Source organism: Anser brachyrhynchus (assembly GCF_964034855.1).
Source record: "Anser brachyrhynchus genome assembly, chromosome: 4".
NCBI lineage: Eukaryota > Metazoa > Chordata > Aves > Anseriformes > Anatidae > Anser > Anser brachyrhynchus.
The window spans coordinates 74,903,786-74,914,964 of NC_137698.1; positions in this window are offsets into that span (position 1 = coordinate 74,903,786).

Consider the following 11,179-nt stretch of genomic DNA (forward strand, 5'->3'; position numbering starts at 1 on the left):
CAGGGACTTTAATAGACCCCTGTCAGAGCCAGGCTTTCAGCCTAGAGTCAAAGTTACAAATCCAGCAGCCCCTGCATAAAACAAGATCCTGTGCTGGCTCCTTCTAGCTAGCAAATGCTCTGCAGGTAGCTGGATCCTAGTGCCACTCAACTCCAGCCGTTTGGCAGGCAGCAAACTAATTCATCAAATCAGCCCCACTGAGTCCAAATCATTGAGGAAACCCTCAGAAACAGCACGAGATTAACTATCACAAACTTCCAATTTTGTTATTTATAGCAACAGCAATAGCCAAATAATCATGTTCTCGGGAGCCTACCTTCTAAAATCCACATTTGTATCATTTTTTTCAAAATTATGCTGGTGAGAGATTGAATATGCAGTTATAACAAAAAGACAAAGCTATTTTTTTTCCCTGATTAATTTTCTTTTCTTTTTCTTTCCAGATCTTTCCAGTAGCTTCCTAGGTGCTATTCAATGCCCCACTGTGGTGCAGAAACTGGTCACCACATCATCTCCCAGCAAGCCCATATTCACAATAGAAACTCCTATTCCCTACCACATGCTCTCTCCCACATATCAACTTCACAAACATCTTTCTTAACTTTCTCAGCAAGTTCAGTTTTCAGTTTTCTGATTTCTTCTGAAGAAGATGAAGAAACCACCACCATCTCCCACATGATGCTTCAGCATCAAGAGATCAGGAGACTTTCTTGTGTGGAATTTCTCTTCACAAGCAGGGATACATCTACTCTCTATTTCTCTGTCATCTCAAGAAACAAGTTTAATTTAGGGAAGCCATCTAGTTCAAAATCAACACATAAAGAAATGAACAACAACAAAAAACACCACTCTCTTTCTTCCATATTACTCTTCCAAAACTCTCCACACACTGAGAGATGAGGAGCAATTTTACCAAATTTAACACCTCTCATAAAGCATATAGTTAGGTCAGATGGGCAATGTCTGTGCAAACAACCTGGTAGTGTTCAGCAACTGAAGCAGAAACAGCATTCAAAACTGATGAGATCATCAATATTTTCTCAAAGTGCTGACAGAAAGCTCACAGTTTTGAGTCATAATACCAGCAGATGAATTAAATTCTGATGAGAGCCTAAGAAGCAGGACAAAGTAAAATAGATATTGTCGCAGTGGGAGGAGAGAAATATAAAGTAAAATCTGCTTCTGGGCCCTTATACTGCTTGGCACACACGTGTTATTGACAGCAGAGCATCTATGGCATCTTTTCTTCCTGCATTGTCACCTGGGGAAAAAATGAAGAGGACTTAAAAGAGCTTGCACCTAGTAGGAAAATCAGCATAAAAGTAGCTAAAAGCAGGCAAAATTTTATTCTTTTGCAGAATTCTACCTACAGTCTTGACTGAATTTTCTGTCTCTCATACCAATTGACTGTCTACACTGCCTTACAGTGCATTGGCATCAAGGTCACTCCATACCTGTCTTTCTTACAGACCTCATGGGATCCTGTTCACTCCATGTTGTTTCCTTTTTCTTAGTTATTTCCCTTGCATAAACATTGTTCTTGCACGTTATGCCTTTACTGTTTACCATGGCCAGAGCTTTGATTTGCCTCTTACTATTCTCTCTGTTCATTAAAGTGCTAGGTCCCATATTCTCTGCCTATCTTGTTTATGAGGGTGCTAACTCTTCAGTACTTGTTTAGTCAATGTCTCTGGGTTTGCATAAAATTTAGCACTGGTTGCTATATTTTTAATTGCAGTTGTAAGTATGACACAACATAACAAAATGTGCAAAACATAAAAAGATTACTTCAGGACTGAAAATAAGAAAAGGCCTAGAAGAAAAGCCTTCAGATTTTCTAGTTCTTGAAAAGAAATTAAGCATGTAATCTGTGGCAACAATAAATGTGTGAAGTAAAACCCTATACTATTTTTTTTTTTGGACTAGTCATGATCATATAAAAATACTAGTTCTTTTACTGTGGAAAGTTAGGGTCTAGATAACCCTGTTTGCTTTCCTGGAATTCCATATGTAACAATACTGCAAAGTCTTGAGGCTTTGCTTCCTTGAGACTCTAAGCTTCTCTAAAAGGACAGGAAGTTTTTGAGATGACTTGGAAGCTGAATGTATGCTAATACACTGGTTAGACATTGTTTAAAATGTGTTGATGTTATATGTATATTCTACAACCTCATTTTAAAACCCCATTTTGAGACAGACTTATATTATTATTCCCATTAAGTAGATAGGGTTGAGCCTATCATCATACTCGGAACTTGAAGCACGGTCAAAAATTAAAACTATAGTACTGTTCAAACCACAAGGCTTTGCTTCAAATACAAATTGCTAGACAATAGGCATTTTCATGAAGTACTAATTGATTATGCAGTACTGCTGGGTGCTACTTTTAATGTAGTATAGATGTTTAGATTCTTTACATGCTAGATTTCAAATCTTTCATAAAATGGATGACCAGACATACAGAAACTCAGAATATTGAATGTCTTACCTACTATATCTTCTCACAGTTTCATTTGGTAAAGCTTAGGATAACGATAACTAATTTTCTTTCTCTCCTAATATGCCCTCATAATTTAAATTGTGCAAACATATATGCAGAAATATAATATATATGAATGTAAAAAAGGAGCTCTGAAGTATCATAGAATGCTAACGTACCCTGCAGCTTTTTGATTACTAAGCTGTGGATTGTGTTTAGACAGGCACTGAGATTACTGATGCAGAAAGCAGAACATTCTTAAGGTAGTTCTATTTATGTTTAAATAATCCAGTATATGTCTTTCACCAAATAGTAGGCATTCATCCCTTCTGAATTGATATTTTGTTCTTTTACAAAGTGTCTGCATATCTGTGTTACAAGTAATGTAAGACTATGCCCATGTGGGACTTTGTGCAGTAGCCAGAGCTATGTCCAAAGCAAATAGGAGACTATTCAGGTGACTTGGGTGGGTGCTGACCTCGTATGTGCCCTTTAAATTAATTCATATATACTTAAACATTAACATTCCCAAACAAATCTTTGTATAACATCAATTTACCCATTACATTACTTTGGGGTAGGTAATTGCTTGAACAGTTGTGCAAGCTGACACTGGGAAGTTTGAAGCAATCATTTTGTTCTGCTGCTGTTGTGAAAAGTGATGGCAGAAAACATCAGAAAGTCTATCAACACCTGTGTCAGATCTGTTAAAGCATTATGAGGGACTGGGCTTGGCAGGGAGCCTGCTCTTTGTTTGAACATAATTAGGTGAAATATCAGTTCTGACGCTTACCAGAGAGCAAAACAATTCATGAAGAAAATCACCAAAACTGAAAGAGAGAAGGCGTATGTTGTTTCTGTCTTTTGCTCTGCTTGGGTGCTGAAATGTGGATCAAGCAAAGGGATTACCTGGAAAACCATCCTCCTTCAGGCTAGGGACACAGGGAAAGGATCTTTCCTTAAGTCTGCAGCTCAGCAAATATTCCTCAGACCTCATTTGCTACTGAAATGTAGGATGTAGGACCAACACAGCAGTTAGGTATCTAAATTCATAAGTGGATCAAAGTGCATTTAAAAACAGAAAGCAAATATTTAAGTCTTCAGACTTAAGAGTTTTAAATAGTGAACACAGATAAGGATTAGGGAATATACATAAACCCTCCACATTTTCTAAGAAGCTTTCCTTGATGCCATGCATAAAATAGCTGCATACTGTACAGTATTTTGTGCTACCTGACAGACACCAAAAAGCACAAGATGCTGAAGTAAATTAAAAGTTCAGTCATAGCTTGATGGCAATTATATTCCTATGAGGAGGAAACCTTACGAAAATTTCTCCTCCACCAAAAGCAACCAAAATAATACAGTTCTTGACTTTCAATTACAGGTACTCAAGTATCTGTATTTTGGTACTGTGGGTCAAATCAGATGAAGACTGAACAGAATTGTGCAACCAACAGGTGATCTTACATAATCTTGTTTTTTGAAGACTGGGAGAGAAAAATAGATCTAGTTAAACCTTAAGCTTATAAATCACTATTCCATTCAAATAATCTAAATCAAAGGGTGTGATTTTAATTATTATAACAGGATGTAATTATGAGGAGATTAAGAAGTAAAATATTCACAAAATAATTGTGCCTTTCTTCTACAAATTAAATGAGACAAAATGTATTTTGTGGTTCGGAAGGTTAGCTAATACTAATGCAGTCCCTATATTTACTGATGTGAATCTTCAATAGTCAAATGAGTTCCAATCAATTTTCTCATATAAGCTACATGTACGAATTTTAACTGGCATATTAGTTAGATGTCATCTATTGGCTCTTCTGGGAAATAAGAAATCCCTGTACAAGATCATCAAATTAGTTTTCACCAATTGTATAAAATGATATTAAGTAATACCAGTCCATGTTTTATTTATTTAGAAGTCTGCATCAGGAATTGATAAGTCAAACCCAGCAAAACAGTCCCAAGTGTAAACTTTATGAAAATGTCTATTTCAAACCACTGAGCAAATGTGACAATTTTTAATTACTTGGTCGCATGTAACACACACACAACTTCTGTGAGAGATTAAACTATGGAATTAGATTTCCATCCCTGCTAAAGCACTAGAAGCTTAGAGATCCAGAGGTATAACGAGGCAGAACCTGTTCCTCCATGATGAAAATGGCATACCAGATTGTGTAGCCATTTGACATCATCTGATGAAGGGAGATCACAAATCACCAGTAAGCAGTAATGTATGAACAATAAAGACTCAGAGATCTTCCCAGTATTTTTTTTTTCATTAAATATTACCAATCCTCATGCTTCTCAGTAATTTACTACAAATTAGTCAAAAATGGCATTGGCATCTTCACAACATCAGCCAGAATCCCCTACCACCTGAACTAAACAAAAGCTTTCAAATCTTGTATGGCAAAAAAAGTTTGCCAAATTAAGCTATGGTAATCATGTCAATTTAATCAAAATTGGAAACTACCTACTATAAAAATACTTAACTGATATTAAGATATTGTGCAAAGATGAAGTGAAATTTAAGATCTCAGAACTACAGCTATCAATTATGAATGAAAAGGGAATGCAACAAATAAAGACACCTAAACTGACCTAGGTAAACAGTTCTCTAGTAGTGTGCCTAAACCACTTGGGAGTGAATAGGACAGGATTGTCTTGTGGTCATGTAGCTAGTAATTATTAAATTCTCCCTCTTACCTTATTTTAAACTTCCACTTAAAATTAAGCATTATTTATTGCTACCAATTTATTTTAATGCATATACCAACCCAGTAGCTGGGGATTTTTACAGTTCTTTTTTATAAACTTATTCTGCTTTAAAGTACTCAGTTTCAGCCTGGACTCAAAAATATTTCAGTTTCTTAATACTTGTCAGCAATACTCATGAAAAAAAAAAAAAAGAATAATAAAAAAATGGGGATTTTCTAAATTAAATGTGGTGCGTTATCTCTCTCTTCAGTCAACAAGGAGAGGTAGGTACCTCCTAAAGACAAATCACAGCACAAATTGTAGCTGACGTAGACAGTGAATTCCCTCACCATGTGGTTACATCAGCCAAGGATGTCTTCAGAGTACCCAGTTAGAGCTAAACCTCATGGAAAATGGAAAATAGAAGGGGAAAACTGTTCCTCTCAGATGTTATTTTATAACTCCACTATCAACATATGAATACACATTCGGGCTATCATTTCTGAGGGGTTGAAAAGAATCTCTGTTTAAGTACTTAGCAGTGCTGATAGGTCATTTTAGTACCTGGCACCATTGAAAACCTCCTGAGTTTTATGCAGTGCCAAAGAACAGAAAGGTTTTTTACAGTATGCATGAAAAGCCACTATTCCTTGGAGGCTTGTAGGTGAGGAGTGCACACTTCCAGAGGACCCTGAGTACAAGCAACTATCTATAGGACTCGGCTTCAAGGGGATGGGAAGAACAGGAAGGTGTGAGAGAGACAACTGGTGCAGCACAAGAAATACCCAGTGGACTGTGTTCCTCTGCAACGGCTTCAGTTAACTTGTTCTACTTCTATTTCATGTCATTCCCACACAGAAAAATGATATTCACTGTGAACATAATGAAGGCATACTGAGAGCTAAGCATAAGTAAACATGTAAGTGTTTTCTAAAGATTACACAAACAGTGCAATAACTCAGAAAACTAGAGCTACGGGTGGAAATTTTGAAATACAGTTAATACAAATTTCTCTTGCTATTTATGTAAAAATATTGGGCATAAAGCACACAACCAGAGTACCTCAAATAGCTTAAAAGCTCCTTTGGAAGAATGTTCCAAAGGGGGATGAAAAAAAAGAAAACAAAACCAACCACCTTTAAAGGAGTATTTATCTGTAAGAATAGGCAATTAACAGCAGCAAACACAGTTTTCCTGTTATTAAATTATAGCACTGTAGCCTAAATTAGTCAAGATGTGACCACTGAAGATACAATAATTCATTTCAAACACCTAATCTTTATGTATGCTTATGTATTCTAATATAAGGAATGAAATATGTATGCTGAACAATGTATTCAATAATCTGTGACACATAACGCATCTATACACAATGAAATAAATCACAAAACTCCCACGAACTTCAATTAAGTGATATATATTGATATATATTGACATATATATATATAAACACCTTGAATAAATAGCCAAAGTATAGGTTACAAAATAGAGACTTGGTTCAGGGACAGATTTGATATGTCAGTCTCATTCTCCTGCATAAGACTTACGAAAATAAATCTGATGGCACCTTCAGCTGGATTTAAAAAGACTCAAGGAATTGTTCTGGCATAACCCTTAAAGCTTAACTGTGCATATTCTTCACTTTGGCAAAAGTAACTTCTGCTTGCATGGATTTAGTGACGCAGCAAAATGTCACTGACTCTTCTGCTTTTATAAAGATCCAACACTTCAGAGTGAAACTCTGGCCATGCTGAAGTTAGAAGGACTTTTGCAGTGTATTTAAACAGAGCCAAGATTTCTTCCTTGTATTTGAATGTTAGGACTGAAGGCAAATGACTAACGCTGCTGACTAAGCCCTGGCTTGAGGTTATGGAAAAAGGGAGGTACAAGGGCAGAGAAAAGGAGACTGAAAAAATGATAAAAGGGCTAATAAAGGTTTCATATCACTATTCCCAGATTAACATGTCAGTACCTGTTCAGGACCTGATTGCATTGGCAACTACTTCATAACATGGTGTATTAGGCAGTGTGTCAATTGCTAACAATATTCATCTACTTATTAAGATATAGGTGTAAACTCATGTAAGTTCAGTGAATTTTTCAATGCTTTATCTTAAATAAGTTTTAAAGTCAAATGGTATTGACATTCAAAACATGCTGGTTTTGTTGCACTCCAAAGGTTTGAAAAGTTATCACTTTTCTCAAATGATTTCAACAGGAAAAAAAAAAAAAAAAAAAAGATAAGGTAAATTATTTCAGGAAGGCCAAACTATTTTGGTTTGATGTAGTCAAAGCAAACTTACTCAATGTTGCTTGTTGAAACAACACTCCTTTTCAATATACCCACAATCATCATAAAACAGTTTAAAAAGGTGACATCCAACCAGATATTTTTTATCTGAAACTTTTTTTTTTTCTTTTTTTTTTTCACAGCTCTAGATGAGTTGCACATTCAGCTGGCACTGAGTGGAAAACTCAGTGGAAGAAAGGAATTAAAATGGAGAATGAAATAACAACCTTTTTATCATGGTCCAATCCTGAAGAACACATAAGATTTTACTGCCATCACCTCTGGTGTGCTTGTCTGTTCCATCATTAAATGGGTGAGTCTGTCATCACTGGTCCTGAATTTGCTGGAAAAACATTGGTCAGTGGAGCTATGACAGCTCAGAAAAAATGCCCCATTGACTTCTCTCTTTCAGTGACAAAGGGAAATGTTCTTTCAGTAGGAGACAGTATTGACAACCTTTTCCTGTTGACTATAAAGGTCAAAAATACAGAAAATGTAACAAAACAAAGCAAAACAAAAATTTTGCTAAAGAGCCATGAACCACCACTGACACCAAATACTTTGCTTTAGTTTACATCAATTCTTAGCAAGGGTCACTAGCTACCTTCTCTTTGGCTTTATTTACCCCATAACAGTAACAATAGTGATGCTGACTCCTCTTTTGCTATAAGTGTGATTCCAAATTTGAGAGCCTTAATCTGATCTGTTGGATCAGGAAAACATCCAGAACTTGTTTCCATACATCAGTACAGAAATGCAGCAGCAGAAAGCACAGTCCGAAGTATCACTGTGTGCATGTATTTTCCCCAAATCCTTTCTGAACAGCTGTGATGGTCTCATGTTTCTTGCATAAATGATCGTCCTCTTTAGAAGAGAAACAGGGAATACTTTCGGGACAGATCATGGTTTTTTCTACAGCACTGCAGCTGGGAGGATGCTGAGCAGTCACTGGCATCCAGGCATTTGAAGCAGCCTCGGAGCTGCACACATCCCATGATTTTGTCCACCACTTCAACCACCACATTTCCAGTTCAGATGTCTGTTGCTGATGCTTAGTCCTCACACCCTGTGTCCATCTCCTGCCTGGATTTGCCATCTGCATCTCCACTCTTACCCGTTGGTCCTGGTGTGTGCCATTACCTGGGACGACAAGCTGGGAACTGCTGCTATGGTAAATATGAACTGCACACTGCGCTTCTTAGTATTTTGAGCCTCTTTATCTTTTACTGAAGAACCAGGTGCATCCTCAAAGAGCAACAGCACACATAGCGGCAGTATATATATATATATATATCTTTGCTGTGCTAACCTTGTGCAGAAAGCACAGTTATAACATCCTAGCAAGTTTTTCTGGGAGCACAGAAACAAATCTCCTTAAGCAGATTAGTTTATGCACAACTCCAAGCACATGCCTATTTGAAAATATGTATTGATGCTGGTGCCTCCCTCTGTGCAGAGGTAGCTGCCCCACTTTAAAGGATTCACAATGTGCCAATGGGGCTAAATGGTTCCACTTTCTGACATCCCTTTCTTCTTCCCTGCTACAGGCATCATTTTCTGTGCTAGCCTCCAGGCTCCCTGATCTCAGGGAGCACAACCATGTCTAGCCTGGGGTAGACTCTCAGGAGGGAGATGGAAAAGCTTATTTGCACTTGGCTCCCATTTCCCTCACACCCACACAGGTTCAGGCACAATCAAGCCTGTTGTGTTTGAACAACTCTTCTATTCATTTTTCTCCCCCTGGGAGCTCACAGCTTGAGTAAGAGCTTATCTTTTATCTGGATGAAAAGAATACCAGCTGAATTTAGCAGCTTTTCTTGCATCCAGCTTGCATTAGGGGGTCTGATCCAAAACCTATGGCAGCTTTTCCAGTTATTTCAAAGAGGTCTGGATTGTGCTTTTAGCAACAGAACTGTCTTCTGATGAAACTAATTGTCCAACAGAGGCTGGTGAGATGCATACAGCCAAACTGTCCCAGACTGTCACTGACATTCACAGTTTTAGCTAGGTGGCCCTGTAAGTACACCTAACTGAAAGAAAAGAATAATGTGACATTTTTTTCCAAGTGCTGTGATCCCTGCAGCAGACAGAAAGGTTATTACCCTGGGTAAAAAAAGCCAGCCACTGATTCATTGTGTACTGATTCAGTAATTTATTTCAATAACCTCTTGATTCCACTGCCACTACAGAGGCCACTAAGTAGAAACCAGGGATTCATTAAACATGTTCATTCAGAATGTGTCATTCATCTTTCCTCTAAAATCTACCAGTAATTATGGGTACTATCCGGGAGATAACACGCCCCTGAAAGTTCCTCCACATTGAACAAGTCTTGATTCAATGGCAATATTTCAAGATAGATTTACCTATTCAAATTTTTCCTGGTTTACACAACGTATTTTAGGAAGATCAAATGACTGCTGATTTTCTTTACATACGTAGTAAAAGAGAGACAAACTTATTCAGTTTCCTGTTTATCTGCAGGATGGTTTCCAATCTTCATAGACTCATAGAAAGGCTTGGGTTGGAAGAGACCTTAAAGACCATCTAACTCCAACCCCCTGCCACGGGCAGACATCTTCCACTAAACCAGGTTGCTCAAAGCCCCATACTGGCTGGCCTTAAACACTTCCAGGGATGGGGCAATCTTAACATTTGGATGCTTTGTGTCAATCTTATGTAAATAATTTCTGTACATAGATGATTTGGTAAACAATTTGTCATCCATTAGAATTAAAAAAAAAAAAAAAGGAAGGAAAGGAAAGGAAAGGAAAGGAAAGGAAAGGAAAGGAAAGGAAAGGAAAGGAAAGGAAAGGAAAGGAAAAGGAAAGGAAAGGAAAGGAAAGGAAAGGAAAGGAAAGGAAAGGAAAGGAAAGGAAAGGAAAGGAAAGGAAAGGAAAGGAAAGGAAAGGAAAGGAAAGGAAAGGAAAGGAAAGGAAAGGAAAGGAAAGGAAGGAAAGGAAAGGAAAGGAAAGGAAAGAAAGGAAAGGAAAGGAAAGGAAAGGAAAGGAAAGGAAAGGAAAGGAAAGGAAAGGAAAGGAAAGGAAAGGAAAGGAAAGGAAAGGAAAGGAAAGGAAAGGAAAGGAAAGGAAAGGAAAGGAAAGGAAAGGAAAGGAAAGGAAAGGAAAGGAAAGGAAAGGAAAGGAAAGGAAAGGAAAGGAAAGGAAAGGAAAGGAAAGGAAAGGAAAGGAAGAAAGGAAAGGAAAGGAAAGGAAAGGAAAGGAAAGGAAAGGAAAGGAAAGGAAAGGAAAGGAAAGGAAAGGAAAGGAAAGGAAAGGAAAGGAAAGGAAGGAAAGCTTAACTTCTTTTTAAAGAAAACTGCTATTTTTTTCTTTTTTTTCCCTAAAAAAAAACATAAATAATAAGATTAGTCAAACTTGGATTATTCAGTATTCAGCCACAGGACACAGAGGGTCTAGAGTGCCAATACTCATCCTTTTCACACATCTGTTCCTTTGGTTTGCTCTCTTCTAAATTCCTTCAATATCCAAAATCTACTTGGTAGATAACCTGGTACTAGAGAGAACTCCAGAAAATGTTTATAGTCCCTAACATGCCTTACTGGAAGAGAACAATATCAGTCTGTTGTGGCCTTAACACAAACAAATATTGTAAGGACATCACAAAGCAAAGAGGAACAACAGCATCTTCAGGCTGGAGAAGAGCTGTGTGTGCTGAGCACACCTGAAAATTAATCC